Source organism: Protopterus annectens, chromosome 5.part0, assembly GCF_019279795.1.
Source record: "Protopterus annectens isolate FY-2018-M chromosome 5.part0, PAN1.0, whole genome shotgun sequence".
In the NCBI taxonomy this organism is placed as follows: Eukaryota; Metazoa; Chordata; order Ceratodontiformes; family Protopteridae; genus Protopterus; species Protopterus annectens.
The window spans coordinates 1,638,130,410-1,638,150,817 of NC_056735.1; the positions used below are offsets into that span (position 1 = coordinate 1,638,130,410).

The 20,408-nt window shown below is 40.2% G+C and overlaps 1 protein-coding gene across 1 annotated transcript in view; it reads left to right on the forward strand.

Annotated features, from left to right (window-relative positions):
- The window catches only part of SYNJ1 (synaptojanin 1), a 2,168,218-nt gene that overhangs the window by 430,756 nt on the left and 1,717,054 nt on the right, over positions 1-20,408 (forward strand). The window lies entirely within an intron of this gene.

Here is a 20,408-nt window from a genome sequence, read left to right on the forward strand (position 1 = left end):
AAAGAAATGCAGGATTTATTGCATGCAGTTGAACAGGTGGGAAAACATACTCTGCAATGTGGACTTGATTCTTTAGAGGCATCTTGTAGAGCCGCAGTTACAGGTTCTGTGATCCGAAGACATGCTTGGTTAAAAGAACAGAGTTTACCTGATCATATTAAGGCAAAATTATTGGATGCTCCTTTACAGGCATGATACCTTGTTTGGTGTTAAGGCAGAAGAGGTGTTAAAGAAAATGGAGGATAAAGCTAAATCTATGCAAACAGTCAAAGATTTCTTACAGGTACAGCCAGCTCGATTTAGCAGAAATTGGCCTACAAAAAATTGGTCCTTTCCAGTGTCAGACAGGCCACAGAGAGGCAGATACAGACGCCCAAGAGGCAGATCTCAACCCCAAGGCCCTAACAGACAACGACAGTGGGGTACCTCAACCCCAAAAGGAGGTGAGGACAAGTCTCAACCTTACAGGAAACAGTCCCAATGACTTCCCCCTTCGTACGCCAAGCACTTCCCTTTTGGCAGCCCCCTTAGTGGGGAAAACTAACACTTTTTTTCTCAAAACTGGCAAAGAATCACCCAAGACAAATGGGTTCTGGATATTGTGTCTCAAGGTTACAGGTTCCATTTTCATACTTTACCAAGGCTAAAAGGAATGCCAAACCTGCCACAAAACCAATGGGCAGAGGCTCAAAAACAAATTTCAGCCCCCATGGACATGAGAGCTATTCAAAAAGTACCACAGCAGGAACAAGGACAAGGATTTTACACAAGACTCTTCCTGGTCCCCAGAAAGGATAAATCCTGGAGACCCATACTAGACCTTTTTAAATACTTACCTGGATGTTCCGAAATTCAAAATGTTGACACTACAGCAGCTTCTTCCCATGCTGGGCAGGCAGGCTTGGCTTGTTACTCTGGACCTCAAAGAGGCATACCTGCATGTCCCTATCAGGCAACATTTTAGAAGATACCTCAGATTCAAAGCTGGTACAATGCACTACCAATTCTCTCCACTGCCCTTTGGCTTATCTACTGTGCCCAGGGTCTTTACAAAGTGCCTGGCACCAGTAATTGCATTTTGCAGACAAAAAGGAATTCAAATATATCCATACCTGGACGACTGCCTCATTCAAGCAGAGACAAAGGACATTCTTCTAAAGCATCTGGCGTTTGTAAAAAGGTTGCTAATTTCTCTAGGGTACATAGTAAACGAAAAGAAGTCAGAACTAGTGCCCTCACAACAGATAATATTCCTGGGTGCCAGCTTAAATACAACGGCCCAGATGGCTTATCTCACGCCAGACAAACAAGGACAACTGACTCAATATTTTCAATTACTGGCAAAAAAGTCCCATCTCCCCGCAAGAAAAATTCTGCAGGCCCTGGGGTTCATGGCATCCTGCATACTACTAATTCCATATGCCAGACTGCATATGAGGAAATTACAATGGTACCTAAAAAGTGTTTGGACTCAACACTCTCACAGTTTAGAAGCAGTAATACCAATAATTCCCTGCCTACAGCAGAGTTTCGATGGTAGGCACAGGCATGTCACCTCAACAATGGTCAGCCTTTCACTCTACCCACAGCCAGGCAGACTCTAACAACAGATGCCTTTGACTACGCCAAGGGAGCACACATGACAGGAAAATGTATTCAGGGCAAGTAGACCACAGACCAAATGCATCTACACATCAATCAAAAAGAGATGTTGGCTGTTCAAAATGCCCTAACTGCTTTCAAGGACCTTCTGCATCCAGGACAATTATTAATAAAGGCAGACAACACCACAGTAATTTGGTACATAAACAAGCAAGGGGGCACTCATTCTTATCCCCTATGCAGGCAAGCCCTGGCCTTGTGGAACACAGCTCTAACTTATCAAGTTCATCTGCAAGCACAATTCCTGCCAGGAAAGAAAAATACTCTGGCAGGCGACCTAAGCAGAAATGTCATGGACCCTCACAAATGGAAATTGAATCCACGTATGTTCAGCATGGTAACACAAAAATGGGGATGTCCAGACATATATCTTTTTGCCTCCCCACTGAATTGCCAACTACAAAAATTCTGCACAAGGACTTACCACACACAAGCATGGAAAGTGGATGCTCTCTCGTTCAGCTGGAAAAGCCTAAAAGTTTATGTCTTCCCACCATTACCTCTCCTTTCAAAGGTACTCCTAAAAGCCAGACAAGAAAAACACAGATGATCCTTATTGCTCCAGACTGGCCACACCAGTACTGGTACCCAATCTTAAAGAACTTAGCTCAAGGCCCACCGTGGATTTTGCCTCAAATTTCACACCTTCTGACTCAACAAAACAATCATATCCTGCACAGTCAGCTCAAAACCCTCAACCTGGCTGCATGGCAGATTCATTAGTCAAACAAGCAACACCTCTCTCTAAAGCTGTTATGGATGTCATTTTGGAGGCCAGGAGGCCAAACACCAGGAAATCTTACTCAGAAAAATGGAAGAGATTCTGTGCCTGGAACCAGGCTCAAAGCCTTGACCCTCTTGTCCCAAACATTCCTCAGATATTACAATACTTAACTGAGATGCTGGACAAAGGCCTATCCTTCTCATCAATTAAGATCCACGTCTCTGCCATTTCAGCACATTACAACACGGATCCTCCTTTATTCTCTCATCCCTTGCTAAAGCAGTACCTCAGAGGGGCTAAAAACATAAGACTGCCCCGGAGAGCACCAGCACCAACTTGGGACCTCAATTTTGTTTTGGAAAAACTAACCCTGCCACCTTTTGAGCCAGCCAATACAGCCAATCTAAAATTTTTATCATGGAAAACAGCTCTGCTCCTGGCAGTAACTTCAGCACGAAGAGTCTCAGAGCTACAGGCATTAATGGCAGTGGAACCTTTTATAATTTTTCACCAGGACAGGGTTTCTTTAAGGAAAAACACTACCTTTATGCCAAAGGTGGTATCTAATGTGGCTCTTAACCAAACCATCCATTTGCCAACTTTTTATCCAAACCCCCAGAATAAAGGGGAGAAACTTCTGCACTCTTTGGACATACACAGGCAGCTATGCTTCTACTTGGACAAAACAAAAGCTATCAGGAAAACTGAGCAACTGTTTGTAGCATATGCTGCAGGATCACAGGGCAAGGCTATCTCAAAGCAGACCATCTCCAGATGGATAGGACACTGTATTCGCTACTGCTACACACATCATGGAAAATCAGTCCCTAATAACATTAGGGCACATTCTACCAGAGCAACAGCCTTTCTCAGAGGAGTACCAACCAAGGAAATTTTGGAGGCTGCAACTTGGAGTTCAGTGCACACCTTTATTACCAAGCATTACCACTTGCCTCTTTACTCTAAATCCAGAGCAGGATTTGCCACTGCAGTTCTGCAGGGCCTCATAGCCATTCCTAACTCTTTTTATAGACCAGCCACCCATCCTTAGCTTTGGGATTCTACCCAAGTGTAATGACTGCAGTAGTGTAACACGATGAACATAGTACAGTTTTGTACCTACCATAAATGTAGATGTTCGAGTGTTCACACTGCAGCAGTCCAAGTTAACCTCCCTCCTTCCCCTCCGTCTTAGCTTGACTTATCTATACCTTTCTATCCTGTACAACCTTTGTGGTGTATTTGCTTGTAATTGAAGGTATTGTTTTATATATATGTTTTATTAGCAATATGTATTGCCTACCTACTTGGGGGCACCTGACATCTGGGGCAAGAAATACTGAAGAAAATGGCGTCGGATGCATCTTATTACCCCTGGCGCACTGACGTCAGGGAAGATGCGACAGCAACCGACGCCGGACCAAGACTTTGGAACTCTGGTCGACTGCGGGACCGCCTGACGGCAGGATAACCCAAGTGTAATGACTGCAGCAGTGTGAACACTCAAACATCTACATTTATGGTAGATACAAAACTGTACTTTGTGAAACCAGAGTTGTCACTTCACCTCTTGGTGTTGTATTTGAGAGTGCTTATGGCCATGTTTTATTGCTCAGATACTGAGTAGGTTTTCCTGCTGGCTCAATTGAAACAACAGTCTACTTGACACAATAACATGGCTCCAGTGAGACATTCTGGTACATGCTGACAGTTATACATTTTTATGTATGAGATTTTCTTTCATTGTTTATGTCAAATCATGAATTTGGAATATATACTGTAGGAAGAAATAAGTATGAATGATGCTTTCAGTGTATTGTTGTGTGATGTTTGGTGCATAACTAGTAGATTCATAGGTTTGTAATAGACTAATGACCACCAGAGTCTTTACAAGTCCAAACTCATGTATAACTTTTAAATTTTACCCTAACTCACGTTAGTAGGGGAACAACTGGATTTTGAAAAACATGGATTTCCTAAAGATTAAGAAGTATGAAACTCTAATGTCTGACATTATGTAATGACTGTAGTCTTCAGTGATTTACCAGAAAATCAAAACATTTTATAAGGAGAAGGGTAATAATATGTGGCAAAGTCAGGGACAGTTGAGCAGTATGAAGTAGTTAATGACCAGTAATATTGCTTTCATATTTTTTCAGTCTGATGATTTTTCTTGTGGTGTGGGTGGCCAATTATTTCCACAGATTTCATTATCTGAGTGTGATTTTCTTTCTTGGGTTACAGTTGGTTAGTTGTTGCAATCACAAGTTATATATTGTATTGTATTGTATTATATTATATTAGTGGGGGGTAGGCAGAGGAAACATTTGTAAGGACAAGGTCAAACATATTTGTTTACTGACGTCTACCAGGAAAGTCTAACTGGCTAGGTGTCCATTTTCATCTAGATAAAGTTAGGAAGTGAGTGTGAAGGGCGAGTCAGGAGGTGTGAGGTATGATTAGGAATTTGTTCATATTTAGAAATATCATTATCCTGAGGATGGGCAAAAGCAGAGACAGATTTTGGCTAAGAACTATTTCTGAATGGTTTTGAAGGACTGGAGGGAGGGTATTGATCTGATGGCTATAGGTAAGGAGTCCCATGCCTTAGCAACATGGTATAAATATAGATCATGGTCGACAGATTTGATAAGGTTGTAGACAGAGAAGATTTTCCTCACTGAATCATGATGATGGAGTACAAACATAGTTGTATAGAACAGTATTTATTGCTAGAAAAGCAGATGATTGCTGGCTAATGTTGCAGGTGGGAAGAAGCTCTGTATACATTAGTTGATGAGTTAGTTCTAATCAATTTAGGCTTTCAGTGCCCTACAGTAGTTGTTTTTGAAATTGGCATTTGCTGATAATTTAGCCACTTTATTATAGTATTGCTCAAATTTTGCTTTTTATGCTGCCTGGAAGTTAGTAGGAATGAATGCTCCATAAATTATTGAGGGAAGGTGTTAAGTAGTGGAGAGTGTAGCTTTAATTGTGGTGGTGAGAGATTTTGGATCTGTAAAGCATTGCAAGATTTTGGTGAGTTTGTTATGCATTTTTGTATGTGCATCTGAAATGTAAGATTATAGATTCATAGGTAAGGTAAGTACTAGGCTAGCTACTCTTGCAGGTCATTTTATCTAGTTAATTTCCCTTTTTGTGTTTGAAATAATCTATCCCACTTGGTTATAGATTGGCCTTACCTGTCTCATGGTTGATAATTACATATTACCTCTAATGAGAATAATTGGGAACATACCATAGATAATTTGAGTGGGCCCACACCTAGCATTAAGCATTTAGGTGTTGCAACTGCCCATTTGTAGTACATGGGGCAGTTGTGGGGTAAAATTTCTGTTTTCCATCCATATATGTAAGTTGCAGTTGAAAATGTACAGTGATGAACTTTGTTTTATGTGGATGGGGAGTCTGTCCCACAACAGCAGTGTATAGTCTGTGAAATATGCCTTTCTCTCCAAACTGTTCTATTAATGTTGCAGAAGAGGTTTAGATGCCTATGCAAATTATTTGTGATGCCATTTGACAGTAAATCCATTAGTAATAGGTCAGAGGTTGACTTGTATGCCAGACACAGGTCGCATCTTCAGAATCTGTAGGTTACCAAGTATATTGACAGGGGTTTCAGTCGGTCCATGAAGGACCTGTTGTTTAGGCCTTGTATCCTTTCAGTAAGGCATCTCTGTGGAAGCTCCAATTGTTGCATGTGTCTGAACAGATACATACCAAAGTTGGGGGTATTATGTGCAATAATTGGCTCAGTGAAGGCTGAGTAAAGGGGGTCAGTGACATCTCTAGATCTAGGCACAACCCCTTTGTTTAGAATCTGTGCAATAGAGAAGGACTTTCTTACAACAACAGACACATGTTGGTCAAAAGTTAAGTCACTGTCCACATAGGTTCCCAAACCCTGAACAGCTGGGCAAATGTCTTAGGGGCATGTTGTCAGTGTGGTAGTTCCCAGGGGTAGATGACTTCACGAAAGATAAAGTAATGCATTTTTTAGTACTTAATTTTAGACTGTGGTTTTGACACCCGTTATTTATTTGAGACCAATCTCCCTGCAGGCTAACCAAATCATTTGAAGATTCAGTGAGTGCTCCTAGCCTACAGTCATCTGCAAACTTAGAGGTCATCATCCACTTTTATCATTAATAATTAGTATTATGATCATCATTATTATTATTCAGTGTTACTTACAATCATCCACTATCCTCCCTCATTATATGGTAGGGGGTGTCCGTAAAATCCACAGGTGACAAGCCTTGGGTGAATTTACAGCTTCCCTTCTATTGGTCCAAATTGCATTTGAATGGGATTAGGGAAGAGCTCTGTTTGGCATGAATGGAAAGGGTGTTCCACCAAAGGGGTAGTCTTTGAGAGGCATATCTGTTCAACATGTTTTGCTTTTGTCACAGATGAGGTTTACATCCTTAGGTCAGGTAATTCCAATGCTGTTTGTTTGTTGAATGTATAGGATTAATCAGAACTGGATGGCAGAATGCCTTGTAGGGTAGGGTAGGCATAGATCACCTCTCAGTAGCCTGTAAGAGACTCGGTACAGGGACAGGGCTTTGATACGGTCCACATAAGACATGGTATTTACACCTTGTATTCTTTTAGTGAGTAACTTGTGTGGCCGGTCTAGCTGTTGGTACATGCCGAAGGATGCATTGTACTCTGTATTATTGGTCTAATGAGAGCTGAGTATAGTAAGGCTATGATCTCCTTAGATCTGGATGTCCCTCTCATCAAACAGTTCCTAAGAGGGGCTAACAACTTAAGGCCACCCAGAAGAGCTCCTACCCCAGCTTGGGACCTTAACTTTGTGTTGTAAAAGCTCACCCTACCCCCCTTTGAGCCTGCAGCTTCAGCAGAGTTAAAATTCCTCTCTTGGAAAACAGCCTTGCTTCTGGCCTTCGCTTCAGCTAGAAGAGTTACAGAGCTACAAGCACTCATGGCTGTAGAGCCCTTCATCATTTTCCATGCTGACAGACTCACCCATCCTTCATGCCTAAAGTGGTGTCCAGTGTGGCTCTCAACCAACCCATTCATCTGCCCACCTTTTTCCTTAACCCACAAAACAAGGTGGAAAGGATTCTGCGCACTCTAGATGTGCACAGACAGCTCAGATTCTATCTGGATAGGAGTAAATCTTTTAGAAAAACTGACCAATTACTAGTCAGCTTTGCAGCAGGTGCAGAGTTCAAACAAACAATCCCCAAATGGGATAGCACACTGCATCCATTTCTGCTACAAACAGCACGGGAAAACACCCCCAAAGGGGGTCAGGATGCATTCCACTAGGGCAACCTCCACCTCTGCAGCTTTTCTCAGAGGGGCCCCCACTAGAGACATCCTGGAGGCTGCAACATGGACTTCTGTTCATACCTTCACCAATCATTACCACCTGCCTATCTTCTCAAATCCAGGGAAGGCTGTGCCACTGCAGTCTTGCAGGGCATCCTAGCCAGCCACCAGTCTTCTTGACTGCTTCCACCCTTTTCTTCAGCTTTGGGAGTCAACCCAGGTGTGATGACTGCAGCAGTGAAACACGAAGAACATAGTACAGTTGTGTACACTTACGATAAATGTAGATGTTAGAGTGTATTCACTGTTGCAGTCGTGGTTTCCCACTCTCCATCCCCCTTGTCTCTCTCTCTTCCTCTCTCCTTACAGGTAATTTTGGTATTTACTTTCTGCTGGTGGTGTTCTTCCAGCATAACCTAGCTCCCTATTTGGGGGCTCCTGACAGTTGGGGCACGAAAAACTGATGTAATGGTGTCAGCTGCCTGGACTAGAAAGATGTTGAAGTATGCTTGTGCCTTAGAGACTCTATAAGCTGCTGCTGTTCATAAAGGCCACAGGTGACAAGTGTGGATGAATTTATGATTTCCCATCCATTGGTCCAAATGTTATTTGAATAGGTTTAAAGAAGAGTTCTGTTTCACATAAATGGGGAGTCTTTTCCATAAAAAGTGTAATCTCTCCAACACACACCTGTCCCTCCAACATGTTTTGCTTATGTTACAGACAAGGTTTAGATCCTTAGATTGGGTAATTCTTGTGCTGCTTGTTTTGTGAATATGTAGCATATCCATCAGGGCTGGATCTGAGAAGGCTAGGTATAGATTGGCCCTCAATAGTCTGTAGGAGACTGAGAACACAGACATGGCTTTGAGTTAGTCCACATAAGACATGTTGTTTACATACTGTATTTTTTTAATGAATAACCTCTGTAGCTGCTATAGTTGTTACAAATGCCTTACCACTGGGTCTACTATTAGAATAGTGTTATAAATACTGTAATTTGCAGGGGTGCTCATCTTCCCCAAAGGGTATAAATATGCATTTTTTTGTCCTTGAGTATTAGGCTAAGTTTCTGTCACCAGTTACTTGGCTCTTAGACCCTCCTCAAGAATATCTACATCTTTGGAGGAGTCGGTCACTGTACCCAACTTGCAGTCATCTGCAGATTTGGTCACCCAAAGACCCTCTTATATTTGTTATGACTTGAGAAAAGTATATTCCAAACAGGAGAGGTCCAGTTGCTTAGACCTGTGGAACACTACCATTAACAGGCCTATTAGTGGAGGTGGATTCCACCACCCTAACTTCATGTATCCTCTCCATGAGCCATTTGACTATCCATTGGGTTACAGAAGGATTTATGTCTACATTTTTGAGTTTGTCTATAATACCTACGTGAGGAGTAGTGTGTTGAATGCCTTTACTAGGTCAAGGTAGGCAGTATGCACTTTTTTATAGGTTCATAGGTTGGTACTAGGGTATCAGCCCTAGGGCCTGTACAAGCCTAGCCATAACAATTCCCCTGGTTATTTCTTTCCACAATATTTACTTCCCTGGACCCCTGTCTAGCAGGGTGACTGACGTGATCCCCGGGGTGAATTTCCTATCTCCCATCCAGTCGTCAATGTTCCTTTTGAAGAGGGCCAAAGAGATGCTCTGCTTGACATGTCTGGGGAGTCTCTGGGTCAGGAACCTATCACTTCAGCATGTTTTGTTCATTGCGATGACATGGTTTCGATCTGTGGAGCATGTGGCTCTGAGGGATTGGGATTTCTTTAAGTGTAGCATGGCCAACAGCTCTGGGTTTTACATGGTCTTGTATGTTAAGCAGAGATCGCCTCTGAGTAGATGATATGTGACAGAGTATAGCTGGAGTTTTTTTAGACGGTCAGCATAGAGGATCTGCTTTAGGCCTGTGATTCTTTTAGTGAGGTATTTCTGCTGCCTTTCCCGTTGTTGCTGTCTTGTGAGGTACATACTAAATGGGGAGTTGTATTCTATAATGAGTCTAATGAGGGATGAGTACAGTGGGACAATGACCTCCTTTTTTCTGGATGAAAAGCCCTTAGTGATGAGGTGTGCCACATAGAAGGATTTCCTGACTGTTGTGGCGATGTGGTTATCGAAGGTGAGACCACTGTCCACCTGTGTCCCTATGTCTCTTATCACACTTTTGGTGTTTAGTGTACTGCCACCTATGTGGTAATTCACGGGTACATGTTTTTTTTCCCCAAAGATCATCATCCATGGCTCAAGTGACCTTCTCAAAGTAGTTCACTGGGTTTAGTAGGCATGACCTAGCCTTAATGAAACCAAATGGGGATGGATCCAGTATTTGAAGATTTCCTATGTATTTTTTTAGAGCCATGATAACTTTTTCCATGGCCTTGTATACAAGACTAGTCCAGCTTGTGGGTCTGTAGTTCCCTGGGTCCGTTCATGGTCCACCTTTATGAAGAGGGATGACCATTACATTCCTGCATTCCCTAGGGACAAAGTCTGTCTAGAGGCTTTGGCTGAATAGACATTTTAGTGGGCTTGAGGGGTCATTTTTAAAACTTTAGAGGAGGCATCCCTGGATGTTAGCAGGGCTCATTGCTGTAGTGTGTTTAGCTCTGGAGGCTGCAGTGAGGACCCATTCTTTAGTAACAGTGAAGAGGAATAAGAGGTAGAGGGTATTTTCTAGGGAGTAACTAGTCATCTTTGAGTCATATGGACTCTGTCTTCTACTTGTACCTTATTGCTGCTGTGTAACACTTTTGAGTAAAGTTACTGTCCTCTACTCTTTTATCTTGGACTTTGGTAACTATTTTAGCCAATTAAATGTTTCAGTCAAGGCTTTTCTCTCTATAGTATAAGGTTGAGAGACATGCCTTCAGTTATAGCTGAAATGTCATGAAATCACAAGTAATTAATGTTTTATTGCATGTATATTCCTATACACTAGACAGACCTTTTTGTTTCTAATTAGAATTAGCCAGTACAACTTTATACATACAAATATAAGTAAACAGACACACATTATCCATGCAAAATTATAGCTTCTTTTATTTTGTAAAATAAATGAATAAGCAAGCAGACATGCATGTTCCTCATGGAGTCCTAATTTTATTTATTTGACTGTTTCAAAAGTATCATATCCAGGTATAGTTGGATATTTTTGATATAACGTAACTGGTTTACAGTGAAACACAGAAGAGGCAATTTGCTGATGAATCACAACAATGCAAGATATCTATAATGTGCACCACTCATCAGTTTAAAAAACACCATTGCACATAATACAAAAAAATAATAAAAATAGAGAGAGCCTTCTATACTTAACATAGCCACTCTGTTAAAAGTTTATTTATATTTATACATTTTAGATATGTACATACATACAAATATTTCAGGTGTGAGCATTAATGCCATTCTTGCCTGCAAAGTTGTAGTTATAGTTTGACCTCATTTCCATTTGCTATATTTTTTGCTATTGTCTTGCTTGAATTCCACTTGTGCGTTTAGCCAAACTGCTTGACATTCCTTCAGAAAGTAGTATAATTCTTTATTCTATTTACAATTTTCTGTTTGTCTTGAACCATGGAGCTCAAGTTGTGACTCAGAAGGGTCTCTCAGCAACCCACTTACATGGTTATCGAGCTGAAATTTATTAGTAAACAAACAGATGAATAAAGAAGTAATGGGAATAAATAAATTTAAATGATTTCAAACAGAGGTTAAAATTTATTTGGTACCTTGGAGAGTACAGTGCACATCTGTTTGTTGTTTTCATTACTTATTAAAATAAACAGATGTTTGTTTACAAGTACCTTGTTGTTTGTGTATACACTCTTACAGGGCATAAAACACAGTAGGGGTGTATTCAGAAAGGAAAAATAGCACAGTGTGTAAAGCTAAATATGCAGTAAGTGTTGACATGCAGGGTATGTGCAATTCAGAGAGATCTGTAGCACAATCGTGATAGTATGAAAATTGGTGTGGTCAGTAGTAGTATATACTAATGATCATATAATGACATTCAAATGAGATGGATTGTAGAAATACGTTCATCAAGAAGATGTTTTTGTCTGCATATATATTGGGTCTATATTATATTGTCAAAGTATTAAAAGTCCGGCTCACTAAAGTTCGAACTTTAATTATCGAACCTTTAATACTTCGAATGTCAAATTTTAAGCTCAAAACAAAAAAAATGTTCTATGCAGAGGGCAAGCCCCCCTACACTCCCCCGCTACTTAAATATACCAACTCTGAGATCACACTACAGTGCAGTAAAGGAAAATCTTCTCTTCTCGCACTCTATGGCGATCTCTGTTATATGATTCAAAGTTTTAAAACTTCGATCATTTAAAGTTCGACCTTTAGTGATTTGAAGTTTTAAAACTTCGAGCAGCATACACATTTATAAGATACTTGCTGATTATATGTTAGGGTGATAAGTTCATAGGTATATACTAGGCATGCAGTTCAAAAGACCATTCATAACCATAGCCAGCTAAGCCTAAGCACTGTTGAGTGAGTTAAGTTCCATGGTCAAGAAGCACCATGCTGTATACCCCAACAAGGATTTATGATTTCCAGGCTATTCATTCAGAATATTACTGAATGCAGACCATGTGTAGTACTGCTTGATATGCATAGGAGGTTTATTCAATAAATATAGGATTCCTTGGGATAGAAATCTGTTGTGCCAGCCATGTTCTATTTCTCTGTCTATAAAATATTAGTCTTTGTTGTGGGTTTTCACGGTGGTGTGTGTTTTGCATATCTGTAAGAGGTCAAGCAGGGTGGAATGGGCCATGTACCCTACTCATGGACAGCACTCTGCTGAAGACTGGCATACAGGACAAGAACTGCATATATCAACAATGCCATTTGATTCCTTGATACAAGTATCACCATGAATAGTAGGCACATACTTAGACTTCTATCTGTGTGCATACATACTTATGCACAGATAGGAAAATATATGGAAATATCGAGACTACATTTGCCTCAACTTTCAAATGGTAACCAGTGTGACTGTACTGCAGTCATTCAGGAAAAGAGTGAAAGATCCATACATTTTATCACAATGCAGGGAAGAAAAAGAAAATAATTTAATTTGGATGAAATCAGTATTATACAAACTGTTACTATGATTCCTGAAGGGAGTCAGCTAATGGGAAGATACTTTTAGTACACTAACAAGATTAATTTTCAGAGTTGCTTGACATGTTTTTTCTTGAAACATTGTAAGACTTTTATTCTTCTAGAATCTTAGGACATTTGCATGTCAGTGGGTTTGTTTCCAAGATGCAAATTGTACAAAGCAATGCTGTCCTGTCAAATGAGGGAAACCGTCTTAGAAATGTATGTCTGCATGAGTACATGCACTAAAAAGCAACACTATTGCTGACCATATGAAAAATAATAACCAGCAATAGGAAGAAAGCATGTAGCACCAAGCATGAAACAAAAACAAACAAAAGAAAATGCAATTGCCTAGGCTGGGATAATCATTCCACTAAGTGTTACAAAAAACCAAGTACATAATTTCACTGCTGCAAAGGCTGCACATCTGAGTGATTGAGTGAGTACAACGTCCCATTTTGGATGTATCTTACCCGACACCTGCAACAGCTGGAGAGACCTCAAAAGTACCTCACCAAGAGGATCGTGGGCCTCAAACAGATGCCCTATGCTGCTCGACTGAAGAAACTCAAGCTCTACTCAGTTGCTTACCGCCTACTCAGGGGCAATCTCTGCCTGATGTACAAGGCTAAGTCTAACCCGGAATTGATGAACATGCTCCACCTCAAGAAAGCCAAATCCATTAGAGCTACACGCTCCATGGATTTAAACCTCAGCACAACAATAAATAGGACATGCTGGAGGGATAGATTCATATTCCAGAAGCTTCCCTCACTCTGGAATAGAATCCTGGTTCATGTTAGGCAGAGCCCCTCGCTGACCCTCTTCAAGAGAAATCTTGATGAGTGGATGGGAAATCGTAAATTTACTCCTGGGATGACTTCTGCTGAACAGAGGCTCGGGAATCTAGTTTAAAAGGGTGGCGAAAGCCAACACATTCTGGCTAGGCTTATAAATGCCCTAGGGCAGATAGCCTAGTACCTACCTGTGAACCTATGAGTGTGACTAGATAGCATCTCTGGCTGAGGCTAAATCATTCAACTAATCTAATAGCCTATGGGTGGGGGAAGGAAAATACAAAAGGACACTGTAAACTTTTAGGAATGATCATCCCCCACTGATCTTTGTGAAATCTGACCTGCTGTATGCTGAATAAGCTTCTCTGAAAATCCTGCCTCTGTGTGAACATGTGACTTCCATAGCACTAAAATGTAAACAAAGTACTCAGGCAAGCAGCTGATTTCAGAAACGAGATAGTGCCCCTTTAAAGTCTGCCAACTCACTGCAGTCCCAGAAAATATGTTCCCAGTTGCCTCTTTCTTCCCTGTGGCTAGCTACCTGAGGAAAAATGCTCTGGAGTCTGCTTAGGGTATACAAATATCTATGTAAACATTTCCAGGCAGAAATCCTAAATTGTCCAAATTTTGTTGCATATTTGGGAGATATATATACTCTCATTGTTTCATTGTGAATTGCTTATCCAATTTCTCTTCCCAATCTTTTATATCCTCTTATGATTTGTTTCTTGTAGTTATTCTACAGCATTAGTAAGTATTCGAAAGTATTCCAAACAAGGCAGGCAGTCTGTTTCCAGTCAAAAATCCTTTATTAAGTACACAGACAAGCGATACAAGTAAAACAAAAATAGAGTAATAATTTCCTCACAAGCTTTCTAAATATATATATACTTTTTATCAGGCATGGGAGTGGTTTATTGTGCTGTAAAACAAAGTGTTATTGGTACACATGTTAAATTCACATCCCTTCCCCCATCAGTGTGACATTCGAGCTGGTCCTGCCCTACCTAGTAGCTGTCATAATAATATATATAGCCCTAATGTACTTTAATGGTACATCTTATTTAACCAAATTATTAAGCAGATTATTAAGCCTGTGATTTTATACAAGGCAATATACTACATGGCTGGAAATGTATCAACCTTAGTTCATTTTGCGATCAAAAATTATATATAAATATATACATATACATTTTGCATGTAAAAATCAGTTTCTATTTTCATAACCTATTGTTAACAAAGATCGCTTTCGTCCTTCTAGACTTCTTCAGGTCTGTGTACAAGAACCCTAAAAACCTATATAATTGTATAATTAGTTAGTATTGTTATTACCATCATTTTGAATAAAGTGGAAAAAAAGAGAACCAGAAAAAAATATATATGTATGATGATGGAAACAAAATCTACACTTAAATTTCAAATGATTTAAAATGGTATTTAAAACCAATTTTGGTTGGAAACCACAACCCAAGCTGCGGAAGCCCTTACAAATGCCTTCTATGAACACCTCCAGGACTGCATGGATCAGGCAATCCCAAATAAAACCAAGACTCTTTCCACAAAGGGCAAACGTCCAGTCTGGTGGACCCCAGCCATTAACAAACTTTACAATAAGAGGAGAAAGCTATTACATGATAGAACAAAATCCATAAAAGGGAAGTCACCCCTGATCATTATTAGTAAAAAAATACGAGCACTCATAAAATCAACTAAGGCCAATTTTGAGAGAAAAATTGCCATGGATTCAAAGGACAATCATAAGGCCTTTTTCAGCTATGTTAGGAACCTGGGTGGAAACTCCCAGATATGCTCAGAATTAGTCCAAAATGATACAAAAATCACTGAACCCACAGACATTGCCAACATACTGGCAGACAGGTTCAGTGCAAATTTCACCCCTCTCCAAAGGAGAGATAACTATCCCAATGGAGTGTAGCCTCCCAGACATCTCAAATGCAGGTGAAAGCTGCTCTCTAAAGCTAAAACACAGCATCAATGGGCCGGATGGTGTCCCTGTGTGCTACGAGCTAAATGAGGAATTAAACCCGCACATAAGGCAGCTGTTTAATCTCAGCCTTACCACAGGATACGTGCCCAAGGAGTGGCGTATGGCAACTGTGGTCCCACTCCACAAAGCGGTGCCTCTACGGACCCTGGTAATTACCCCATAAGCTTAACAAGTCTAGTCTGCAAAGCTATGGAGAGGATCGTAATAGAGCTCATAAACAAAGATATAGGGGACTTGCAGACATTGGACCCGACCCAGTTTGGCTTCGTCAAGGGCAGATCGTGCCTTTTGAACTTGGTCGACTTCTTCGAAACAGTCACCAAGGCCATTGATGAGGGAAAGGCAGTCCATACAGCCTACCTTGACCTTGCAAAGGCTTTCGACACAATACCCCACTCAGGTATTGTAGAAAAACTTACCAGCTTAAATGTAAACCCATATGTCACAAGATGGGTTGCAAACTGGCTTAAGGACAGAACCCACAGGATTAGAGTTGCTGGCGCTATGTCAGACTCCAAGCCGGTCACAAGTGGTGTCCCACAGGGCTCGGTCCTTGGCCCTCTATTGTTCGGCATCTACTTCTCAGAAGTACAGGCCAACATGGGAGGACTTTGGCTGACAAAGTTTGCTGACGACTGCAAACTGGGCCATAGTGGAAAGTGCATCGGGCACAGATATCCTTCAGAAGGGACTCACGGAAACAGATAGCTGGTGCCAGAGCCATGGCCTGAAGTTAAACACCAAAAAATGTATAGTCATACCCTTTGGGAAAAACAAGGTAACCCCAAGCTACCATATAGGTGGCAATCCACTAAGCACAGAAGAGGTTATCAGGGACCTGGGGACCCAGGTTGACAGTGGCCTTTCTTTTGACACTCACGCTGCTAAAGTGGTTAGAAAGACCTTCTACATTGCCCACCTGATCATGAAGGGATTCACATCCAGATCTAGTGAGGTCATTGTTCCCCTGTACTCTTCACTTATCAGACCACTGATCGAGTACAGTGCCCCATTCGGGATGTATCTCACCCGACATCTGCAGCAATTGGAGAGACCCCAAAAGTTCCTCACCAAAAGGATAAAGGGACTCCAAAATCTGTCATATGCTGCCAGATTGAAGAAACTCCAGCTCTATTCAGTTGCATACCGTCTGCTCAGAGGTGACATGTGCCTGACATACAAGGCCATGTCCAACCCGGAATTAATGGACATGCTCCACCTCAAAAAATCCAAATCCACCAAAACACTAGAGCAAGCAACTTAAACCTTAGCATGGATATAAATAGGACGTGCTGGATGGATAGATTTATCACTCAGAGACTCCCTATGCTGTGGAATAAAATCCCGGTCCATGTGAGGCAGAGCACCTCGCTGGCTCTGTTCAAGAGAAATCTTGACCTGTGGATATAGGAGATCGTAGGTTTATCCCGGGAATCATCTCTGTGTCACTGCTGGACAGAGGCACAACAAACTAATGGGCACAGTATTTTTTCATATAAGGGGTGGCGTAAGCCACAAAAATTTGGGCTAGGCTTATAAATGCCTTAGGGCAGATAGCCTAGTATAAACCTATGAACCTATAATTTGTAGAAAAAATAAAATAAAATACAATTAGTCATGTAAACAATGTGGCAATTTTCTAAGTTCCAGTGCACTTTTAATTGAACAGTAGTAGTTTAGTCCAGGCTTTCTAAAAGAGTTCAACTTTAATTGCCACGAGTTCATATTTCTCCAGAATATTCGGGATGTCTCCTTCAAGATCACCCATGTCGATGCGATCCAGGATCTGGAACTTAAAACCTGTGTGTCTTTTATGAAGAGAAAGGTGTTTGACTAGTGCATTATTTTTACATCCAGAGCGGATTTCTGACAGATGACATGAAGTCCTTCGCTTGAGTTTGTTTACAGTCTTGCCCACATATAATGCATCACATTCATTGCACTGTGCCCTGTAAATTAGTTTTTTAGTGTTACAGTCACCCCCTGCACTGGTTTTAATGATCTTCTTTAAATAAGGGCAATAAAAACTATCACCTTGCTGTATAAATATACAAAATGTACAATTAGTTTCACATCTTTTAGTGCTTTTCTCACATGGTCTAGGTTTAAATTCAACAAAACTTCTAATATTCCTGGCCTTCCTATAAACAAATGATGGGGCTTCACCTAAGATGTTAATCAGAGAAAAGGGTTTCCTGTGACAATATCCCAGTTTTCTTCAATAATATTTTTGATACTGTGATAATCCAAAATGTATGTCAGGATGCAGCTATTTTTGCATTTGTTATTCTCTGTGAGTTTACTTAACATTTTTCTACTGGGGAGGTTGAGTGAAGGTGCTTCAGTCCTTTTCAGTTCTGTAATGGGTTCCAGGATGTTTTTTAACATCTGACTTTCATAGCTTCTCACTAGAAAATCATTCTCTAAGTTGTTCAGGTTTCTCAAAAATGGTTCCATCTCTATGGTAATTCGAGCTAATCTATACCCTTGGGATTTCACTACATTATACTTGGTTTTTGTAGGATGTAGACTTTTACTGTGGAGTAATAAGTTAACCCTCGTTGGTTTTCTGAATAGATCAGTGGTGATTCTGTTATTGTTGGTGTCCTTGGAAATCTGCATATCTAAGAAAGTGGTTGAAGTACAGCTATGGGAAGAGGTAAACTTCAGGAAGGGGGTTGTTTGATTGAGGTAAGTGATAAAATCTCCAAGCTGCAAGGTGTTACCTTCCACACAATAAAGATGTCGTCAATAAAACATAAATAGCATGTGATATGCTCCATGTAGTCTGTGTTGTTTAACACAAAGTCCTCCTCCCATTTGCCCAGGGCTATGTTAGCTATGCTGGGAGCCATGGCAGCCCCCATTGCTATACCAGTTTTTTGTTTGTAGTGTTTGCCATTGAAAGTAAAGAAATTGAAGTCCAGTACAGGATTAATGAGCTTGCTTAACTTTTGCAGTTGTGCCTGTGTACCCTGATTATGTTTCTTAAAAGACTCCATAGCTGCTGTTATACAAGCTGCTGTTATAAAAATTATGGTAATAACAATACTAACTAATTATACAGTTATATAGGTTATTAGGGTTCTTGTACACAGACCTGAAGACGTCTAGAAGGACGAAAGCGATCTTTGTTAACAATAGGTTATGAAAATAGAAACTGATTTTTACATGCAAAATGTATATGTATATATTTATATATAATTTTTGATCGCAAAATGAACTAAGTTTGATATATTTCCAGCCATGTAGTATATTGCCTTGTATAACATCACAGACTTAATAATCTACTTAATAATGTGGTTAAATAAGATGTACCATTAAAGTACATTAGGGCTATATATTATTATGACAGCTACTAGGTTAGGGCAGGACCAGCTCGAATGTCACACTGATGGGGGAAGGGATGTGAATTTAACATGTGTACCAATAACACTTTGTTTTACAGCACAATAAACCACTCCCATGCCTGATAAAAAGTATATATATATTTAGAAAGCTTGTGAGGAAATTATTACTCTATTTTTGTTTTACTTGGATCGCTTGTCTGTGTACTTAATAAAGGATTTTCGACTGGAAACAGACTGCCTGCCTTGTTTGGATTACTTTCAAATACTTAGTAATGCTGTAGAATTATATATTTTCTATTATTACTTTTTGACTTGACGAGTTTACGTTTGCTACTTCTACTACTATTATCTGATCTGATTAATATACAGTGATTAACTAGAAATATATGGATTGAAAATCTTCCACACAGAGAAGTTTCTTACACTGTTTTGTTTTTAGACCCACTACACTTTAGTGGGTTGTTTTGAGACTTCGGGGATACCACGGAGATTACTTGTTTCTTGTAGTTATCATGCAATATTTTATATGGTCTTCTAATTATTCCTTTTTTAATGGCAGCTTCTGTTCTACATTCTACTAAAAAGTCTACCAGTGCTGGTCTTTCATTTAAGATCCCTCCTAGTTCTTTCTCTTTTCTTATACGCTCTGATATCCATCCTTGATGGGGAAGGCAGTGAAGGATTGATATTTGCTGCTAAGCTTCTAATATAGCTGGCAAAGCTCTTATAGTTGTCTTTTGAATTAGTTGATTGTATTTCTTAAAAAAAAATAAGTTTGCTAAACATAGCATTTTTAAATACCTTTTATAGTGATGAAGTGGAGATCTTTTATAGATGGCAATTAACTTTTTCTTATACAGTTTGTTGATGTGTTAGTCCCCCATAATATGTTTAGTTTTAAACTTACCATTATGGTTACATCTAACTGGTACAGATGCCTTAATCCGTCTGTCGAACAGGGAGTAAAAGTCAGGGGATTAAGCAGCAGCCGCATGTAAAAGGTTTGCTGGGAAATTGTACCATTTGCGATCATCAGTAAGATCAGTATTTAGTAAGTCATTGGTTTTGGAGTTATCCTTAAATGCTAAGGACTTTTTAGGAGCTGTAAAGCAGCACTTCGGGGAGAGTATCACAGCAAGGTGTCCAGAGTTGATTAAAGGTGGAGTAGCATGTGGAGTGGTACAAATCTGCAAACCATTTGTGAGGACAGGATCAAGAAGAATAACACCTCTGGTGGACTGGGGGACAATTTGGTAGTGTACATTGGCATTTATGAAGTCCAAACATCTTGGGTATATTAGTTGTTAGTTTTATATCTTTGCTAGTTTGTGTGGATAGTTGAAATCGCACATAAGAAAGGTGTTTGATGGTTAACTTTTATAACTGCCTGTGGTAGTTTTCAT